Source organism: Sturnira hondurensis, unplaced genomic scaffold, assembly GCF_014824575.4.
Source record: "Sturnira hondurensis isolate 20B ecotype Veracruz unplaced genomic scaffold, ASM1482457v3 Scaffold0000523, whole genome shotgun sequence".
In the NCBI taxonomy this organism is placed as follows: Eukaryota; Metazoa; Chordata; class Mammalia; order Chiroptera; family Phyllostomidae; genus Sturnira; species Sturnira hondurensis.
In genome coordinates, this window is record NW_028073154.1 from 160,205 (window position 1) to 181,680 (window position 21,476).

Sequence of the window (21,476 nt, forward strand, 5' to 3'; positions counted from 1 at the left end):
CCAATTTCCACCCTTCTTAGTTGTTGTCCATGTATCCTTTGTATTTGTTCCTCTAAATCCCTCCCCTATTTCCCCTGAAATTCCCTCCCCTCTCCCCTCTTTTCATAGAAGTGTTATTTATAATAGCCAAAATCTGGGAACGGCCTAAATGCACATCAGTAGATGAGTGGATAAAAAATCTGTGGTGCATTTACACAATAGAACTTTATGCAGTAGTAAATAGGAAGTAATTCTTTCCTTTTGCATCAGCATGGACTGCACTGGAGACTATGCTAAGCGAAACAAAGCAGTCAGTGAAAGACAAATGCCATGTGCTCTCACTTATATGTGGAATCTAATGAACAAAATAAACTTATGATCCAAGCAGAAACAAAAGTATAGATACATAGAACAGACTGATAGCTGTTGGAGAAGGTGGGCAGAGAGGGAAACTGGGTGAAATAAATTGATCGGATTAGCTAAAAAACATATATGCATGACCCATGAATACAGAGAATGATATTGGGATTGCCTGAAGGGTGTGTATCCTGGGTGGAGGTGGAAAAATGGGGACAACTGTAATAGCATAAGCTTTAAAATACCATAATAAGAAATCATCAAAGGTGAAATTTGATTTCTAGACACCATTGCAGAAATTGCATAACTTCTGAAGTAAAATCACTTTTATGATATCTCACCTTTAACAGGGACTTTATCAAAAAAAAAAACAGACAGACAAGCAAAATGCAACCAAAGACACTGAAATTTAGAACAGCTTGACAGTGACAAGAGGGGAGAGAGGACGGAATTTCAGGGGAAAAGGGGAAGGTTTTGCAGGAACAAGTATAAAGGACACATGGACAAGAACAGGGGGGTGGAAACAAGAGAGGGAGATGGGGAGGGCTGGGGTAGGGAGAAAAGGCAGAAAACGCAGACAACTGTACTTGAACAACAATAAAAATAAAAATAAAGAAAGTACTTTTAGTGGCCTGCTAAATGCATATCCTTCCTAAAGCTCATATCATAATCATTCTATTAATTTGCCATGTAGACACTACTTGCTATCAAGAGAATGATTCCTCAAAATATACAAACATACCTTTAGAGCCATTCTTGTATAGCAAAAATAGGCTGCATTTGGAATAAGACAGACTTGTTTTTAATTAAATTTATTGGGGCAACATTGGTTAATAAGATTGTTTAGGTATCAAGTATACAATTTTTGTTTTTATGACCCATTTCTGCCTCTTACTATTTAGGCAACTGTGCACAGTCGTTAAGAAAACAGAAAATAGAAACAAATAGTTTGACTTCAAAGTTCAGCTTTACCATTATTTATGTGAAAAATAATGTAACCAGAGACATTGAAATAAAGCACAAACTGACAGTAACCAGAGAAGAGGGGAGAGAAGGATAATAGGGAATAATAGGGGAAGGGCAGTCAAGGAACATATATCAAGGGCATATGGATAAGGCCAAATGGGGTAGGTTCAAGGATGGGAGATGGGGATGGGTGGGATGGGGATCATGGTGGGGTGAAAATGGAGACAACTGTACTTGAACAATAAAAAAGAGAAAAAATGTAACTTGAGCAAGTTACTAAATCTACTCTGTGTGTTTCAGTTACTTTATCTGTAATGTGCTGATAACTAACTCCTGTTTCATAAGGTAGTTATTAAAAGTAAGTTAGTTTACATATGTACAATCACTTAGAAGAATATCTAGCAAAAAGTAAACACTTTGAAAGCTTTAGCAATGTTGATGATGATGATAATGATGATGGTGATGATGGTGATGGGACCAGAGATCATTTATATATCAGAAACAAGTATTCTCATTTGCAAAACTAGAGAGAGTGCTACCTATTTTCCAAGATTACTGTAGAGGTTAATTTATAGAAGAATGGGAATAATAGATTCAGAAATTGAGATCCTGACTTATTTGTGTTTCTTTTGACATCATTGACCTCATAACAATAAGCATGGTCTTTCAGTAGCTGTACTAGTCTAAATTGATTTTTGACGTATCCAACGATGTTTTCATACTACTTCAGTCTTAAAATCTGTTCTATAATGTAACATTTACTGGTGATATTTCAAAATTATTATAATTCTAATCCTGAAACATTGAATCATTCCTAAATATAATTCAAACACTGAATCATTCCTCTTATCTTGGAAGGGGAGTGTTTCTTAGAAAGGCAATCGGGCTGTTTATCAGACAGGTCCATCAAACCAGATTGACAGAAAAAAACTCCCCCTGTCTTGTTCTCTTGTTTGTTAGCACCATTGCAAAATCTTCTATTATTCAATAAAAGTTCACTAACTTCCTTCTACACATCTATCACTTTGTGATAGAAATGGTTATGTGTTGTCTATATCCCCCCTCTAGGATGGATTTGTTTGTTGACCTTCTTGCTGGAAGTGCACCTAGCCCTGTAAAGTACAGTCTCAAGTCATATACCTTATTAAAGAGAGCACATATAATGACTTTTTGAGGTAAGGTTATAAATAGCTGAATGGCCCTCACTTTTGGCCAAGTGATGGCCATTTTAGTTCTAGAACTCACTTCAGGTTTGGCTGTGGCTCTTGGACCTGCATTGTAGCTCAACCTTGATCTCTGATCAGTTCCACTTACATTTCCTCCCTTCCACCCTGTTGATTCCAATGGCACTCCCTAATAAATATACAGTGCACTAACTGAGTAAAAATCTGATTATCAGAGAGTCAACCTGCAATGTACTGCCAGTTACTGTCTGGAAGGTCTTTGTATTTTGTATTCAGATAAAAAAGAATAACCCTTGCCTACAAGAACTTACACTCTCACTGTAGTTATATAAGAAATTTACACAAAATAGTACCTTCTAATTTAACACAATTTGTATCAGAGTATAAGAAAAAAGGTTGATCAATATAAATTACTTAAGCCAGTGATGGCTTCAAGAATGAACTAGGGTTTGAGCAGAATTTTAAATATAAATTTAGATTAGTAAGAAGAAGTAGGGAGAACATCCTACAAGAAAGAAACTGCATGGACCAAAATGCATTACCAAGGGAAAAACCATGGTATATTCAATAAACTATAAGAAAATCTATTTAACTGCTTCAGACTTCTATTTGGGAAGGAACTTGTGAGGGATATTTTGGATAAGTAAGAAGAGGCCTGATTTTGGGAGGGTTTTTAAGCTGAGCATTGTTTTTTAGATCGGGTAAAGTATATGTGTCTATAGCCTTTCACAATTAACCATTTTCCCCCTTCAGTTGTTTAACTTGGTTTTCTCTGAACCACCCATTCATATTTCTTCTTTCTACTTACTTCTGGAAAAGGTTCAAGAATTTAGAAGAAAGGAAACCTAATCAGTTTCATTTAGGTTCAAAATCATTGTTTTAGGTAACAAAGGTACTGAAAATTTACTAAATCATGTTTATTCTTTTATACAACTATCCAAAAAGCACACATTAAACAATTAAAAGAAAGATTGATTTTCTGGCTCAGTATTTGAGAATTTTTGCTTTGTGTGTTATCCATTCTGAGTCTAAAAACCTCTGGTTGGAAGCATTCTTTAGATGACTGTTTTTTAACCAGGGATGACATCCTCCTGATGTCATAGGACAGTTGGCATATTCTGGAGACATTTTTTATTGTTACAACTAGTGTGAGTCCTACTGATATCTACTGGGTAGAGGCCAGGGCTACTGCTAAACATAACGGACAGTAGAGGCCCACACAACAGAGAATTATCTACACCAATAAATGTCAGTAGTTCTGAGGTTGTGAAACTCTGCTTTAGTCTACCTCTACCCTTACCTTAAATGAATAATCATATCTAGAGGCATGAAATTGTACCTTTATCCTTTTCTAAATGACAGTAACAGTCTATCATTTCCATAACCATAACTGCAACAGTCTTCAGTAAAAGTTCCAGATTTTTCTGTCTAATATAGTAAACACTGGCCACATGTGGCTACTAAATACATGAAATATGGTTGATCAAATGGATATGTTCTATAAGTGCAAAAAACTCACAAACTTTCAAAGACATTATTAAAATTGACAAAAAATATTTCACTAATAATTTAAAATACTTATTGCATGTTAAAAATATATCTGGGCCCTAGCTGGTGTAGCTCAGTGGATTGAGTGTGGGCCTGTGAACCACACAATCGTGGTTTGATTCCCAGTCAGGGCACATGCCTGGGTTGCAGGCCAGTTCCCAGCAGGGGACTCACGAGAGGCAACCATACACTGATATTTCTCTCCTCCTCTCCTTCCCTTCCCCTCTAAAGATAAATAAATAAAATCTTTATATATATATATATATATATATATATATATATATATATATATATGGATATAGTGAGTTAAATGAAATATGTTAATTAATTTTATTTATTTTCAATTTTTAAGTATACCTACTCAAAAATATAAAATTACATATATAGTTTGCATTAAGTTTTTATTGGGCAATGCTAATCTCTATAACTGCTCATCTTTATTATTTTCCATATCATCTCCTAAATATCTGATCCTCGTCCCAGTCAATTAGCTCACTTAGTATCTATTGGGAACCCTGTTCTGCTCAATCCCCTACAGCTGCTGCTTTAATAAATCAGTCTACTGATAACCTGAATAATATGGCATTGAGTTATTCAAGTTTTCTATCCAGAATTTTACACATCCTGTCCTAGTTATCAGAACAGACTACCGGTGTCTCAATGATGAACTGCTCTTTCCAGAGTGTTCCTCTCACAAACACTATAAAAATTACCTATTAGAGTTTCTCTCTGGAGAAAGTTGTAGCTCTACCTTGGCAGGGGAAGCATGTTGTTGATAGTGATAGAAGGCCATGGTTTAAGTGGGATGAGGAAATATGAAAATTCATGAAAAAAAAAGCAAAAAGTGCTCTTCTAAATAAAAGATTTCAAAGTGATGACCTTTTCTATGAGAAAAGAAATGCTTGACTAGGTAAAATAGAAGCAGCACTGAACTGAGTTACATGCTTAAATTATAGTAATTTGCCCATTGTGTACTAACTCTGTAGCCTTGTGTGAACCATTTAATGTCTCTGGAAATCAATTAACATACCTGGAAAATGAGAAAAATCTCAAAGATTTTTTGGATCATAGGAGAAGGTATATGCACAATACACTTAAAATATAAAGTTACATGCATGTAAACATTAGGTTGTTATTAACTATCTCTTCTAAATACATTAAAATGCATAGTTTATTTTAAAATATGTATGCCAAAGGTAATGAAATGAGTCATTCCAAAATTTTACAATGGCAGACATCACTCCAAAGCTGTACCTATATAAATGAATTGACTTAAAAGCAGTTATCTATTTTCAATGAAATAAGTTATAAACTGGTTGTTTGAAATAGAACTGATTGTTTGCTTTCAAAGATATTTTCAAATGATGAAAAATATCATTTATGCCTACATATTTAGCCCCTAACCAGGGTTATTTGTTATCATGTTGACAGTGTTACAATAGTAGCCTTGTATTTGGGACAAGTACACTCTGTGGCTCTGGTTAAAGCAGTCATGCTTTTATATTCAAAATATTTCAGGACAAAAAGGAGTCTTTATTTAACAGTTCAGCATATTTCTTTTTTTAAGTACAATAATTAAATAGAAAAGAAACTATAACAAAATTTAAAGACAAAGATTGTGTATTTTGGTAAACCTTTGAGAAGAGTTAAAGAGGTACCACTATTTAATTTTTTTCCTCAGGATCAAAAAACAAGTCATATTCAGTATTTAAACTTACCTTTTCTGTCCATATAAAAAGTACTCAACTGAGGAGTCTATGTATATAGACTTATCTTTCTCAAAACCAGATGGCTTATATTATTTGCTTGGTTGTATACTTATATACATAAAGAGGATATACAGCCTTATCTCTAAAGCTTTTGGTGTTATCTTTTTGACTCATTCAAAATTGCCTGCACTTTTCCTTGAAGACAAAAGTGGCTCTTACCAAACAGAGGATACAAGTGAATAACAAATGTTTCTTCCACAATAAGCCTATAACTACTCTGTTATTTTTTTCCTCTTCATGTTTCTAAATAATTTTTTATTGGTTTTGACTTTCTTTTCTTTGGGTTTGTACTTTTCCCATTCTTGTGTCTTAGTTGCATAAAAAATTGCTTATTATCTTCACCTGACATATCGTACATCAGAAGCATGAATATTTGAGAACAGCTTCTGCTCTGAGAGGATACTTCTTGCTTATCAGTATTTTTCTGATAGGTGTTTACTGATTACATTCTATATAATTGTTCATAAAATCTATCACTTACAGAGAGCAAAGGTATTTGATACCCTGAGACTCACTGCTCAGTGTTAAAAAAAATTGCAGCTACAAATTCATGCTGTACTAGGACAATATTTAAAAACAATTTGAAAAAATACATGATTTTTAAAATATTTTTACTTAATTCTTGTTCAATTACAGCTTTCTGTCTTATATTCCCAACCCTGCCCGCTCCCCGCCCCATGCTCCCCACCTCCCTCCCATTTCCACCCCCCATCCTTAGTTATTGTCCATGTGGCCTTTATACTTGTTCATGTGAGTCCATCCCCTTTTCCCCTATGAAAAAATACATGATTTTCATAGAGTTATTTCTCAATGCTTGATATCTTAGTCTGCTTGGACTACCAAAGCAAAACATCATGGACAGAACAGTTTAAACAACAGAAATTTATATCTCACAGTTCTGGAGGCTGGAAGTTCACAATCTAAGCACCAGCATGATTGTTTTTCTAGTGAGATCTGTCTTCCTGCATTGTAAATTGATGTTTTCTCGTTGTGTCTTCACATGGAAAGGAGAAAGATAACTCTGATTTCTCTCCTTTTTTGTAAGGACCCTCATCCTATCATGAGGGTCTTACTCTCGAGAACTCACCTAAATCTAATTACTTCCCAAAGTATCATCTAATGGGGAAATTTAGGATTTCAACGTCTAAATTTGGGTAGGGACACAATTCAGTCCATAGAAGTTGCTAAAAATTAAAGCTTCCCTTGATACTTTGAATTTGTACCAGAACTGAAAAATATATATATGATGCAAATCTGATGCTGGTTTAGAAGACAGTTCAAACTCCCTGTTGCTTACAGTATAGAGTTATAATTTCTTATCTTCAACACACATACACCCAATCTGGTCTCCTATTTGTCTCCTTCATAAACTCTGCCAACCAAGGTACAGGTTCTTCCTAACTGACCCTTAAGTATAGTTTATATTTTTTCTTGTAGCCATAGTTACATGCATTCATCATCCAACTCTATTGCTAAAAATGGCCCCCCTAATCCACTTTCCATGTAATAATCATTTTCAATAATTTTGATATTACATTGATATTTCTCTCCCTCTCCTCTACCCTTCCCCTCTAAAGATAAATAAATGCAATCTTAAAAAATAATTTTGATATTAAATAATTTCATTGAGAAAATGGTATGCACAGAGATAATTTTAGTTAAATACTTAACATGGATTATCTCCTTTAATCCTTGCAACAACTCAATTAGGCACATACTATGATAATTTGTATTTCATATATAAGAAACCTGAGACTAAAAAGATTAAGTAACTTATTCACAGTTCTACCACTAAATACTATGTAATGGCAGAGCATGGATTCAAATCAAGTTTTATCCTATTATGAAAGCTGAAATTTAACCCTTATATTATGCTTCCTGGAGTCAGCATCTTCAAAACAATTTTGTTTTTACAATATCATTTATTAAAGATAGTGAATTTTTCTAAAAAATAGATTACAGCGAGGCAGTCTCTTATTTTTTAACACTGCAGAGGTTGCAGTCAAAAATTTAAATTGTAAATCATGTATATCTGAGAGTTATATTCATTACTAGTATGTGCTAAAGTAAGAAAAAATTAAAAGCACTGCAAATCTGAATTTATTATATTGATGTAATAAAATGCACAATTTTTATTTATTTTCAGTAACAATATGAAAATTATTAAATAAAATAGTATAAAAACATAAAGATTAAAAGCCAATGGAAGTTGGGCTTCTGGCAAAATGGAAGCTTAAGTAGATACACTTTGCCTCATCACACAACCACAAAAAAGACAACAACAAATTTAAACACAAAAAATAACCAGAAATGCCAGAAATTTGAACTTCACAGAAGTCTGACAACCAAGGATTTAAAGAAGAAACACTCATCCGGACCAGTAGGGGTGGAGATGGGCAGTTAGGATAGAGGGGACACACAGCAAGGTGATGGCTGGAGTACTGCAGCTTGCAAGAAGGTGGCTGATGCACCAGGTGGTCCCAAATTTGTGTGCAGAAAAATCAGGAGGAGCAAACAGGGAGCAAGACAGACCATGCAACCCAGGGTTCCAGCATGTGGAAATAAAACCTCAAAACCTCTGACTGGAAAACCTGTAGGGATTGTGGTTGTGGCAGAAACTCCCAGGCTCACAGGAGAGTTCACTGGAGAGACCCACAAGGTCCTAGAACATACACAAAGCCACCTACCAAGGAATCAGCACCAGAAGGTCCAGATTTGCTTGTGGGTAGTAGGGGAAGTGACTGAAACATGGCAAAGAGCTAAGAAAGTGCCACAGTTCCCTCTCTGATCCCTCTCCCACATACAATGCCAAAACAAAGGGTTACCCCACCCTTGTGAGTATTTAAGGCTCCACCCCTTACAACAAAATAGGTGCACTGAGATAAAAAAAATTGGCCCAAATGAAAGATGAGATCAAAGTTCTAAAAATAAAACTAAGCAATGAAGTGCTAGCCAAACTTACAGATGCAGTGTTTAAAACACTGGTAATCAAGATGCTTGTAAAAACGGTTGAGTGTGGTCACAAAATATAGGAAGAAGTAAAGACTGTGCAAAATGAAATGAAAAAAACTAGCCCTGGCTGGCGTAGCTCAGTGGATTGAGCACAGGCCTGAAAACCAAACAATTGAGGTTCAATTCCCAGTCAGGGCACATGCCTGGGTTGCAGGCCAGTTCCCAGCAGGGGACTCATGAGGGGAAACCATACATTGATATTTCTCTCCTTCTCTCCTTCCCTTTCCCTCTAAAGATAAATAAATAAATAAATATTTTTTAAAAAAGAAAAAAACTGTGCAGTGAATCAACAGTGAAGGGTGGAGGGGAATGAAGGGGGGCATTGGGACAACTGTAATGGCATAATCAATAAAACATAAAGAGAAAAAAAGCCCCAACTGACCATGCCAACAATAATATCTGAGAAAAAAACAAGTACATTTAAAAATTAGTTTTATTTTTTCACTGATATATAATTCACATGCTTAGAATTATTAGTGGCAAGATAAAAGATTAATGCTAGACACTTTTTCTATATTACCCCCTTTGCTACATCCCTGAAAATGTATACATTGAATATTTTCTTCAAAGATTGGTTTCAAAAGATAGATTGAACATCTTTAAGTAAACACATTTTTAAATTTATATATTTTTAATATTTGGTAAATTATTTAAAATTATAAGTACATTCCATCTGCAAAATAAACAACATATACAAGAGAATGTTCAGTTCTACATGCTCAAAGTCAGTGTTTCTGATAATGAAGCCCTCAGGTTGCTGGTAAATTAAGGTAAAAATAATAGATGCTATCAATTATTTTCAATAAATTATAAGAAATTTAAGAAAGAAAGTGATCAAAAATAGAAACAATAAAATGACAATAGACACAACTATCAACAACTGAACCTAAAATACAAAAACAAACTAAGCAAACAACTAGAACTGGAATAGAATCAGAGAAATGGACATTACATTGAGAGTTATTAGAGGGGCATTAAGGGAGAGAATGGGGGAAAAGGTACAAGGAATAAAAGCATAAATGGTTTGTACAAAATAGACAGGGAGAAGTTAAGAAGAATAGTATAGAAAATGGAAAGGCCAAAGAACTAATATGTATCACCCATGGACATGATCTAAGCAGGGAGAATGCTGGTGGTAGTGGGGCTGCATGGCAGAGGGAAATAAAGGGAAGGAAAAAACGGACCACTGTAATAGCATATCAATAAAATACATGTTTATAATTTAAAAAAACTTAAACACAAATTCAAGTTGACACAAAATTTTCTGTGGCTGTTTTATGTTTTTTTCTTTTTATTGGGTTTTTCTTCCATTTTGATTCTTTATCTTTTCCAAAAAAAAAATAGTCTTCATTCATGTCTACTTCATCTTCATTTTCTTCATTAGAAAATTTTGCTTGGTATCCAAGTCTTCTCAATGAACTCCAGATAATCTTCACCTTCTAAATCACTTTAATTTCACATTCAATTCTATCATTCTCATCATTAGATTCTAGTAGCATTCGGTGAAGTTCTTCAGCATCTCTTGAATTCTTGAATTAATGTATTTTTCACTCATATTCAATAGTAAATGAAAAAAATACTGACTTTGAGCTTCATGTAAAAAAACCAACTATACCAGCATTGACTCTGAGGTTAACAATATCTCTTGGATACAATTTACTATTGAATATCACACACCCTTACAAAACACAAGTTATGACCAAACTGATGGCTTAAACATTACAGCTTTACATTGGTCACATATGAACACATAGCTAGTCGTGGACTTGAACCTATGCACCCAACATATGAAACAATATCTAAGAACATTGTTTTTTTGTATCTTTCAGATCAACTGTAACCTCTGAAGAGTTAATAATTAAAAGAAAAACATTAGCTATTAACTCCATGTAAGAAACATATGTAAAGGTGAACATCCCACGGGGTTGCAAAATGGCAGTTGAGTAGGAACGTATATCATGTACCACTTCCAAGAACCAAACTGGAAATAAAACTGAAGAGGGAATCAGTCACCTGAGATAAACTGAAGATTACCTAAAAAGGAGACTTTTAACCAAGGATAGGCAAAACCAACTTGAGACTGGTAGGAAGGGCATGGTTCTGAGGTCATTAGAGAGGCCAACCTATTCACATGAGCAGAGGGCTACAGTGGCAGCATGACTTTGGGAACTTCCCCTTGACAAGGAAAGCTGGGATGACAATCTGGTTTCCCTAGCAGAGTGCTAGTGCCAAGATCAGCCAATCACTGAGCAATGAGCATTAAAAGTCACACTCTGGAGACAAAGCCACTATATCTCTTTAATTCTTAAAGAGAACAAACAAAGCACAGGTTTTGTGTTCACAACCACTCACCTTGATCCCCAGAGAAGAGAAGGTGGCACAGACTGGAGTCACGAGAGGATAAGACTAAGTAAGAAGCACTGGGAAGAGATGTGGGGGAGCACTGGTTTTCTGTGCTAGGATACAATTGGATTCCACAGAAGTCATTTTTCTTGAGAAGAACAAAACCTCCCAAGGCAAAAGCTATTACTTTATCTTGTGGGATATTGTTTGCCCCACCCTCTGGAATCCTGCTTGCCCCACCCTCTGGAATCCTGCTCACTCTACCCTGCATCTTCTTTTTCTTTGTTTTGTTCTGTTTTTTGTTTTGTTTTGTTTTAAAGAATTAATTTATTTATTCATTTTTAGAGAGATGGGAAGAGAAGGAGAGAAACACCAATGTGTGGCTGCCCCTTGTGTACACACTACTGGGGACCTGGCCAGCAACCCATGCATGTGTCCTGATTGGAAATGGAACTGGCAACCCTCTGTTTCACATGCTGGCACTCAATCCACTGAGCCACACCAGGCAGGGCTGTATTTTGTTTGTTTGTTTTGACTATTTTTTTCAAATTTTCTTCTTTCTTTTCTCCCATCTTGTATCTTAGCCCTGGAAGAGAAGACAGAAACATACTCAGATTCATGGGGCATCAGAGATGGTCTATAGTGCACAATGATTCCATACACTTTCCCAGGAAACAGACTGGTATTTCCCTCTCATGGGAAGGAAACCCCACCCCAGTTTTCCGCACACCCAAAACCTAGGCTCTGAAGACTCCACTCATTAGTCTACTAAAGGCTTTGCCCTGCTGAGTACAGGGAAATAATCCTAGGCAGACACAGACAAGTTTCTAAGGGGCAGAGGAACACACCCACCACCTTCCCTGAAGTCAGAAATGCACCTGCCATGGGAGATCCAGGAGTCCCATCTCCCTAATTTTGCCAGAAGCCCTCTCAGGAACAGCTATGTCTGTAACTAGTCTAAGACCAATAGCAGACTGGCAGGCAGAAACAGGCAGAGGTGGATCCTGCAGTGACATGGTACATTTACCTACACTCTCCTGGACTAGTGCTGGTAAAACACAGCATTGAAGAGCAGATTGGCTCATATTGGATGCAGCCAAGCCTGGAGGATTCAGCCACAAACTGGATAACTTGTAGCTTCAAAAAGGCTGCCAAGGGTTACACATGCATAATATCTGACATTGGCTTACACCAGCCTCAAACAACACTAGAGCCATATCCAAGGTAAAAAGACAGCAGGCAAGCACTAAACTCTGCTGAGATGAATTCCAATTCCACTTTGTGTTTTTTCATTATTTTCTTTCTCATACACCTTTTATTATTTTACACTTTTTTCTTTTTCTTCTATTTTTGCTGTTCCATTTTTTCTTTCATGTCTTTTATTTTACTCTTACCTTTTATTATCCCATTGTTTCCCTGCTTCTTTACTCTCCTTATTTATGTTTATGTTTCTCTTTCTTTGTCCCTTTTTCCTATTTTTCTCTTTCAATTCATTATTTATATCAGTTATCTTCTATTTTTGTCTCCTATAATCACTTTTCTTACTTTTGGTCAAGTCTTATTCTTTTACTTTTCCTTTTCTCTCTACTATTCCATTTCTTTCTACATCTATATTATTCTTTGATTTTTAATCATTGATATTGCTGTTATTCTTTAGGGGTGTTGCTTGTTTTAACTTTGTTTATTGTGATGTTTTGCTTTGTTTTGTCACCACTGGTAAAACAGCATACAAGACGTTGCAAGTGTTGAGCCTTTTGTTCAGTGAGCCAGAAAGGAGATTCCCACCAATGGAGGAGTGAACAACATTCAAGACCCAAATGCATCAGGGGAGCTCACATAACTCACACCAGTAACATTCATAGAGCATCCAGATCAGGAGATCCAAGAGACTGCACCACTCAGTCCCACAAGATCCCTAACACATAAGGCCAATCCACAAAGGAAGGGAGTAAAAGATCTATGTAAATGTATAGAGACAAACAAAAAGAGGTAACCAAAATAGGGAGACAAAGGAACAACATCGAAATGAAGGAAGAGATGGGATATTCAGAAAAAAAATGAAATAAAATTGAGGCAAGCAATTTATCCAACATGGAGTTCAAAGTAATAGTTATAAGGATGCTCAAGTAACTTAAGAAGAACTACATCAGCATAAAAAGGACATGGAAACTATGGATACAAATCAGCTAAAAATTAAGAATGAAATATCTGAAGTGAACAATACACTGTAAGAAATTAAAAGTGGGCTAGATGAAGCAGAGGATAAAATCAGTGATTCGGGGGACAAGGTAGAAAAACACCCAGAGCAACAAAATGAAAAATAATACTTCAAAAGAATGAAGATAGTTTAAGAGAGCTTCGAAAAAACATGAAACAAAACAACATTTGCATCAAAGGAATACCAGAAAGAAAGGAAAGAGAACAAGTGATAGAAAGCCTGTTTGAAGGAATAATGACACAAAACTGCCCTAATTTGGTGAAGGAGGAAGTCACACAGGGTCAGAAAGCACAGAGTACCAATTAAGATGAACCTAAAGAGGTCTACTCCAAGGCAGAGAGAATCAACAGAGAATCTTAAAAGCAGCAAGAGAGAAACAGCTACTTACAAGGGAGCTCCAATAATGCTGTCAGCTGATTTATCAACAGAAACACTGCAGGCCAGAAGGGACTGGCATGCAATATTACAAGTAATGAAAAGCAATGACCTGCAACCAAGACTACACCGCTCTATATATCAAGGCTCTCATTTAAAATGGAAGGTAAAAAAGAGTTTCCTAGACCCCCCCAAAAATGCTAAAAGAGTACATTTCTACCAAACCAACTTTGCAAAACATGTTTTAAGAAAAAGAAAATAGACAGGAACACAGATACAATGGAAAATGGCAATAAATAAGTACTCGTTAATAACATTAAAATAAATGAATTAAATCTTCCAATCAACTCAAAAGAAAACACAATGCATATATATGCTATCTACTAATGACATAACTTGTGTAAATGGTTTACATAAGCTTAAAGTGAAGGGATGGAAAAATATTACATGCAAGCGGAAATAATAAAATCTTGGGTAGCAATGTTTCTATCTGACAAAATTGATTTCAAAACAAAGTCTGTAACAAGAGATAAAGAAGGTCACTACATAATAATAAAGGGATCAATACAAGGAGAAGACATAACCCACAAAATATACATGCAAAAATATAGGAGCACCTAAATATATTAAACAATGTTGCTAGAGTTCAAGAAAGATATCAACAGCAATACAGTCATTACAAAGAATTTTAATACCCTACTAACACTGGTGGATAGATCTTTCAGACAAAAAAAATCAACAATAAAACAGTGACCTTAAAATCAATTTAATGTATTTAAATTTAATGTATTTCATTTATATTTACAGAGCATTTTAACCTAAAACAGAAGAATACACATTCTTCTCATGTGCACAGAGATAATTATCAAAGATAGACCCCCCCCATGGTAGGATACATTGTAAGTCTTAAATTCAAGATAATTAAAATTATATCAAGCATTTTCTTGGATCACAATGGCATGAAACTAAAAATCAACTTCAATTTCAGAAAACCCTCAAAAACATTTAAATACATGAAGGTTAAATGGCATGTTATTAAATAATGAATGTGTCATCAATGAGACCAAGGAAAAAATCAACTACCTGGAACAAACAAAAATTAGAACAAAACACCCAACACTTATGGAAAACAACCAAAGCAGTCCTGACAGGGAAATCTGTAGTATACAGGCCTACCTAAAGAAGCAAAAAAATATCTTAAATAAATAATTTAATGCTACACCCCAAAATAACTCTAAAAACAACAACAAAAAGTCCAGATTGAGTAGAAAGAAGGAAATTATCAAGATGACAATGACAACAAATGACCTAGAGACTAAAAAAAGCAATTCAAAGATCAATGAATCCAGGATCTGGTTCTTTGAAAAGATAAACAAAATTGAGACACTTTTTAAAAAATGTATTTTAATTGTTGTTCAAGTAGAGTTTCCTGTCTTTTACTCCCATCCTAGCCCACCCCCCCAGTGCTCCAAACTTTTAACCAGACTCATCAAGAAAAAAAGACAAAAGACTCAAATTAATAAAATTATAAATGAAAGAGAAAAAAGTACCATCTGATACCACAGAAACACAAAGGATTGCAAGAAATACTATGAACAACTCTATACTAAGAAATTGAACAAACAGGCAAAATGGTGAAATTTCTAGAAACATACAATCTTCCATAACTAAATCAGGAAGAAGCTGAAAACTGAATACACAAATAACAACTAATGAGATTGAAGCAGTAACCAAAAAACTGAGAAAACCAAGTCCAGAACTAAATGGCTTCACAGGTGAATTTTACCAATCATACAAAGAATTAACACCCATCCTTGTCAAACTATTTCCAAAAATTCAAGAGGAAGGTAGACTTCCATGTTCTTTTTATGAGTCAGTATTATCCAAATTCCAAAATCAGGTAAACACACAACAAAGAAAGAAAACTAAAGATTAATATCCATGATGAATATTGATGCTAGGATCCTCAACCAAATATTAGCAAATGAGACCCAGCAATATATTAAAAGAATTATACACTATGATCAAGCAGGATTTATCCAAGGGATGAAGGGTTCATATATTATTTGGAAATCAATAAATAGGATATATCACATAAACAAAATGAAAAATAATCACCTGATCACATCAATAGTTGCAGAAAGAACAATTGATGATATCCAGCACCCATTTATGAAAAAAAAAAGATCAGCAAAGTAGAAATAGAGGAATCATAACTCAATATAATAAAGACCATCTATGAAAAACCTACTGCCTACATACTGTTTCCATTAAGATCAGGAACAAGACAGGAATGTCCACTTTCACCGGTCTTATTCAAAAGAGTACTTGAAGTCCTAGCCAAAATGACTACACAAGAAGAAATAAAAGGCATCCAATTTGAAAAAGATGAAGTAAAACTCATTATCTGCAGATGATGTGATATCATACAATAAAAATTCCTACATACTCCACTAAAAATCTATTTGGTCTAATAAACAATTTGGCAATGTAGCAAGACACAAAGTTAGTATCCAGAAATTAATGGCATTTTTGTACACTGATAATGAACTATCAGAAAGAGAATCTAAGAAAATTATTCCATTTAGTATCTCAACAAAACAAATAAAATAGATAGGAATAAATTTGACAAAGGGGTTAAAAGAGCTGTACTCAGAAAATTATGGGATACTGAAGAAAAACTTGAGGAAGATACAAATAAATGGAAGCACATACCATATTAATGGATTGGAAGAATAAACATGATTAAAATGTCCACGCATAAACAAAAGCAAAGACAAAAATCACATAATCATATCAATAGATGCGGGGAAAGCATTTGATAAGGTACAGCACCCATTTATGATACAAACACTCAGCAAAGTGAGAATACAGGGAGCATTCCTCAACATAATAAAGGCCATATATGAGAGACTTACACCAAGCATCATACTCGATGGGCAAAAACTAAAAGCGTTTCCACTAAGATCAGGAACAAGACAAGGCTGTTCACTTTCACCACTTTTTTCAACATAGTATTGGAAGGCCTAGCCACAGGTATCAGACAAGAAAAGGAAATAAAAGACATCCAAATCGAAAAGGAGGAAATAAAACTGTCATTGTTTGCAGATGACATGATACTGTACATAGAAAATCCTATAAACTCCACCAAAAAACTACTAGACCTAATAAATGAATTTGGCAAAACAGTGGGATACAAAGTCAATATCCAGAAATCAAAGGCATTTTTGTATACCAACAATGAAACAGCAGAAGCAGAAATCAAGAAAAAATATCTCATTTAATATAGCAACAAGAAGAACAAAACACCTAGGAATAAACCTAACCAAGGAGGTAAAAGACCTTTATGCAGAAAACTACACAACACTGAAGAAGAAAATCAAGAAAGACACAAAAAAATGGAAACATACACCATGTTCATTGATCGGAAGAATTAACATCATCAAAATGTTCACACTACCCAAAGCAATTTACAGATTCAATGCAATACCTATTAAAGTACTAATGGCATATTTCACAGACATAGAACAAACACCTTAAAAATTTATATGGAGCCATAAATCACCCCGAATAGTTGCTGCAATTTTGAGAAAAAAGAACAAAGTAGGTTGGGATCACAATACCTGATACCAAACTGTATTACAAGGCCACTCTAATCAAAAGAGCCTGATATCAGCATAAGAACAGATGCATAGAGCAATGTAATACAATTTAGAACCCAGAAATAAAGCCATAGCTTTTTGGTAAATTAATTTCTGACAAAGGAGGCAAGAGCATTACAATGGAGTAATAAACTCTTTAATAAATGTTGCAGGAGAACTGGACTGGAATATGCAAAAAAATAAAACTAGACCACCATCTTATGCTATCCACCCGAATATACTGAAAATGGGTTAAAGGACTCAAACATAAGTCATGGTGCCATAAAAATACTAGAGAAAACTATAGAAAGTAAAACTTCAGATATCTCATATATATCAGATATTTCTCCTAGGCAAGGGAAATTTAAAAAATAAACAAATAGGACTACATCAAATTAGAAAGCTGCTGCATGACTAAAGAGACAACCAGTAAAATAAAAATAGAACCAATTGTATTAGATAACATATGCGAAAGATACATCTGACAAGGGTTCAACCCCCAAAATATATAAAGTGCTTATATGACTCAATACCAGGAAGACAAACAATCCAATTAAAAAATGGGCAAAGGACCAGAATAGAGATTTCTCCAAGGAGGACATACAGGGGCCCACAGACATATGAAAAAATGATCAACATTACTAGCTATCAGAGAGATTCAAATTAAACCCACAAGTAGATATCACCTCATACCTGCTGATATGGCCATCATTAATAAATCAATAAACATGTGCTGGAAAATTTGTGAAGAAAGGGGAATCCTAGTGTACTGTTGGTGAGAACAGAGACTTGTGAAAACAGTCTGGAAAACAGTACGGAATTTCCTCTAAAATGTTAAAAATGGAACTGCCCTTTGAGCCAGCAATTGCACTGCTTTGGCTATACCAAGGAATCCCAAAATTCTGGTTCAAAAGAACGTATGCACCCCTATACTCATAGCAGCATTATTTACAATAGCTAAGATTTGAAAACAACCTAAGTGCCCATCTCTTGAGGTGTGGTAAAAAACCTGTGGTGCTTCAAAGATAGAAATATTATGCAGCTGTAAAAAAAATTTCACCCTTTGCAACAGCATGGATGGAACTGGAGACTATTATGCTAAATGAAATAAGCCAGACAGTGAAAGACATATTTCATATGATCTCATTCATAAGTGAAATCTAATGAGCAAAATATACTAATGAGAACAATATAATCAAAGGCATAGAATCATGGAATAGACTGACAGCTGTAAAATGGGTGGGGACTGATGGAAAGGTGAAGGGATTAGTCAGAGAATATGTATAAAGGACCAATAGACATGGGCAACAGTGTGGAGATTGACTCTAGAACTGAAGAGTGTTCTGGGTAGAGGAGAGTAAAGGGGGAAAATCAGGACAACTGTTAAAGCATAAATATAATAAAATAAAAAAAAACATTAAATTAAATTAAAATACATTTAAAAATGAAATAATTGGGGTAAAAAGGGGAAGGGTCATCAAGGAACAAGCATAAAGTAATAATGGACAGAGCCAAAGGTGGGTAGGATTGAGGGTGGATGTCAGGGTTGGTTGGGGTGGGGGACAGTGGGTGGGGGAAAGTGGAGACAACTGTGCTTGAACAACAAAACATGAAAAAATAAAATGATAAAATAAAATAAAAGTAAAGTAAACATCCACCACAAACAAGATTCATCCAACAAAAATTTCATGACCACATAGGCCCATTTTTTTTAAATAAAATATTCTTGGATGTTTTGTAAATCTAAGAAAATACACTTACAATAATGAACTTGATATCATTTACGTTTAGAAAATGTGATGTGAATGAAAGTGTTTGCATATACACTGACTATTTGGGGGTCGCATATCTCTCATTCTCAATCAAGAAACTGAATGTATAACCTAGATCCAAGTGTGGAGTGGATACCATGTGCAGAGACCTCTTTCAAGTATGACATAATTTTAGCCATACTACAATAACAAATGAAATATTTTGCACCACAACACAATACCTATTTCTGCACAGGACAGGCACAAACTTATGACCAAATAATATATTTACTTAAATTAGTGAATAAATATTGTGAATGTCAGTCACCAGTGAGACAAGGCAGTGAGCAAGAGATTCTTATTAGAGAGCTACCAGTCTAGAGAAAAAGACAAAATGTAAATTTGTAATTATTATTATTTAGATGCACACAGTTCTGTGGGTGTCTCCAATAGGCGAACCTGACTTAGTCTGGGGACTCATGGTTTTCATTTTTAGCAATGCTTGATCTTAAACTTGAAGGGCTTGGTGAGATATAGAGATAAAGGGAACTCACACAACAGGAAAACATTCTATGCAGAGGAAAGGGCATCTTTTAAAGGCCCAGCAGAGGGTTTGGTGCATTCAATGAACTAAGAGAAGCTCAGGATGGCTAGAGCATAAATAGTACGGTAAGACTATACTATTATAGTATAGTCTTGACTATAGTATAGTCTTGACTCATAATAGTATGAGTCAAGCAAGAGTGGAGCTTGTAAAGGCATATTAGTGACAGTTCCTTCAGGGACCTATAGGCCAGGTTTTATATTTTATGCTAAGACCAAGGTAAGTACACTGTGTTATCTCTTGATTAATGAATGGAAACAATTATATTCAGCTCTTTTTTCTCTTTCATTCAATAGGTATTTATTGAAAATTGTTTATATCTCATATGCTTTATTGAAAATAGAGGTTTGTGATGTGGTTGTTGCCCTCAAAATGCATGCTGTCCAATGTGATAAAAGAAAGCACATTGTTTTAGTGCTTTTAGCCTCAGAGCAGTTTACTTATCTGTAAAATTGAATGCCAATTTCACAACAAACACTCAAGAAAAAAATGTAAGGTATTGAAATATTTTGTGCACCAAATATTGTTGTGCACCAAAGATTAAGCAAGATTGAGTTCACCAGAGTAATATCTGGTGGGGTTAGGGGAGGTAAAATTCTAGAGTCCTTCTGGAAAGATTTTCCTAACCCTCAAAACTGTCCTTTTGCCACCACTATACTTACCTCTCTTATAGCACACAACACTGCATCAATATTGTCTGCATGTCTTAGAAGTGTGAATAGACTTGAGAATAGTCTCATATTTTACTCATCTTCCTTCCTCCAGATTCTATCACATGGTTTTGCATCTAGTAACAATTTAGTAAGTATTTATTTATTCACTGAATGAAGATCCATTAATGGCTCAATTATTAACAGATACTGAGTTAACTCCTAAAAGAGCGATATTGTGTATTTTAGACTAAACATAATAGAGAAGCAGAAAATTAAAAGAGAATGTGGTAGGCTACAGTGGATAAAAAAGGCCTTATTGAGGTGTTGGTATTTAAAATAAATATTTAAATTATGATGGCTTTTGTAGAAGTAGACTTTCATAGGTAGAGAGACAGTAAGACTCATGGTAGCCATTTCAATGCTTTGGGAACATTTATGTAAATAAGTAATAAAAATTTGTAACGTTCAAGTCATGTTGTATTAGGAAGAATTGTGAAACGCCATTTTTAATCATCTACTACATCCCATGGACCTTAATAGACATTTTACGGACATTTTTACAACTAAACTTTTGCTGTATAATAATCGACCTCAAAACCTTCAGGCTTAAAATGAAAAGAAAAAAAACATTTATTTAGTTCATGATTTTTCATGTTGGGAATTTGGGTTGGTCTAATCTGAACAGTTCTTCTGATCATCTTGGTTGAGCTCACTCACGCATGTGCAGTTATCTCCTGGGAGTTGGTTCTTGTCATTTGCAGCTCTATGGGTAGACGAGTTACATATTTCTCATCACCCAGCAGGCTACCTTGGGTTTTTTACTCAGTGTCTAAGTTCCAGGTGGGGAAGAAGAAGGTATGATAAAACATATACTTTCTTTTAAAACCTCTGGTTGCATCATATTGCTACTGTTTGATTCACCACAATTCATCACATGACCAATTTTAGATTAAGAAGTAGAGCTAAAGGTAGTTACACTTTGCATCCTCATACAACCAAAAGAAGAACAACAAGTTTAAAATAAAAATACAACTAGGACATCCAGAAAACCAAAGTGTATAGAAGTTTAGTTTTTT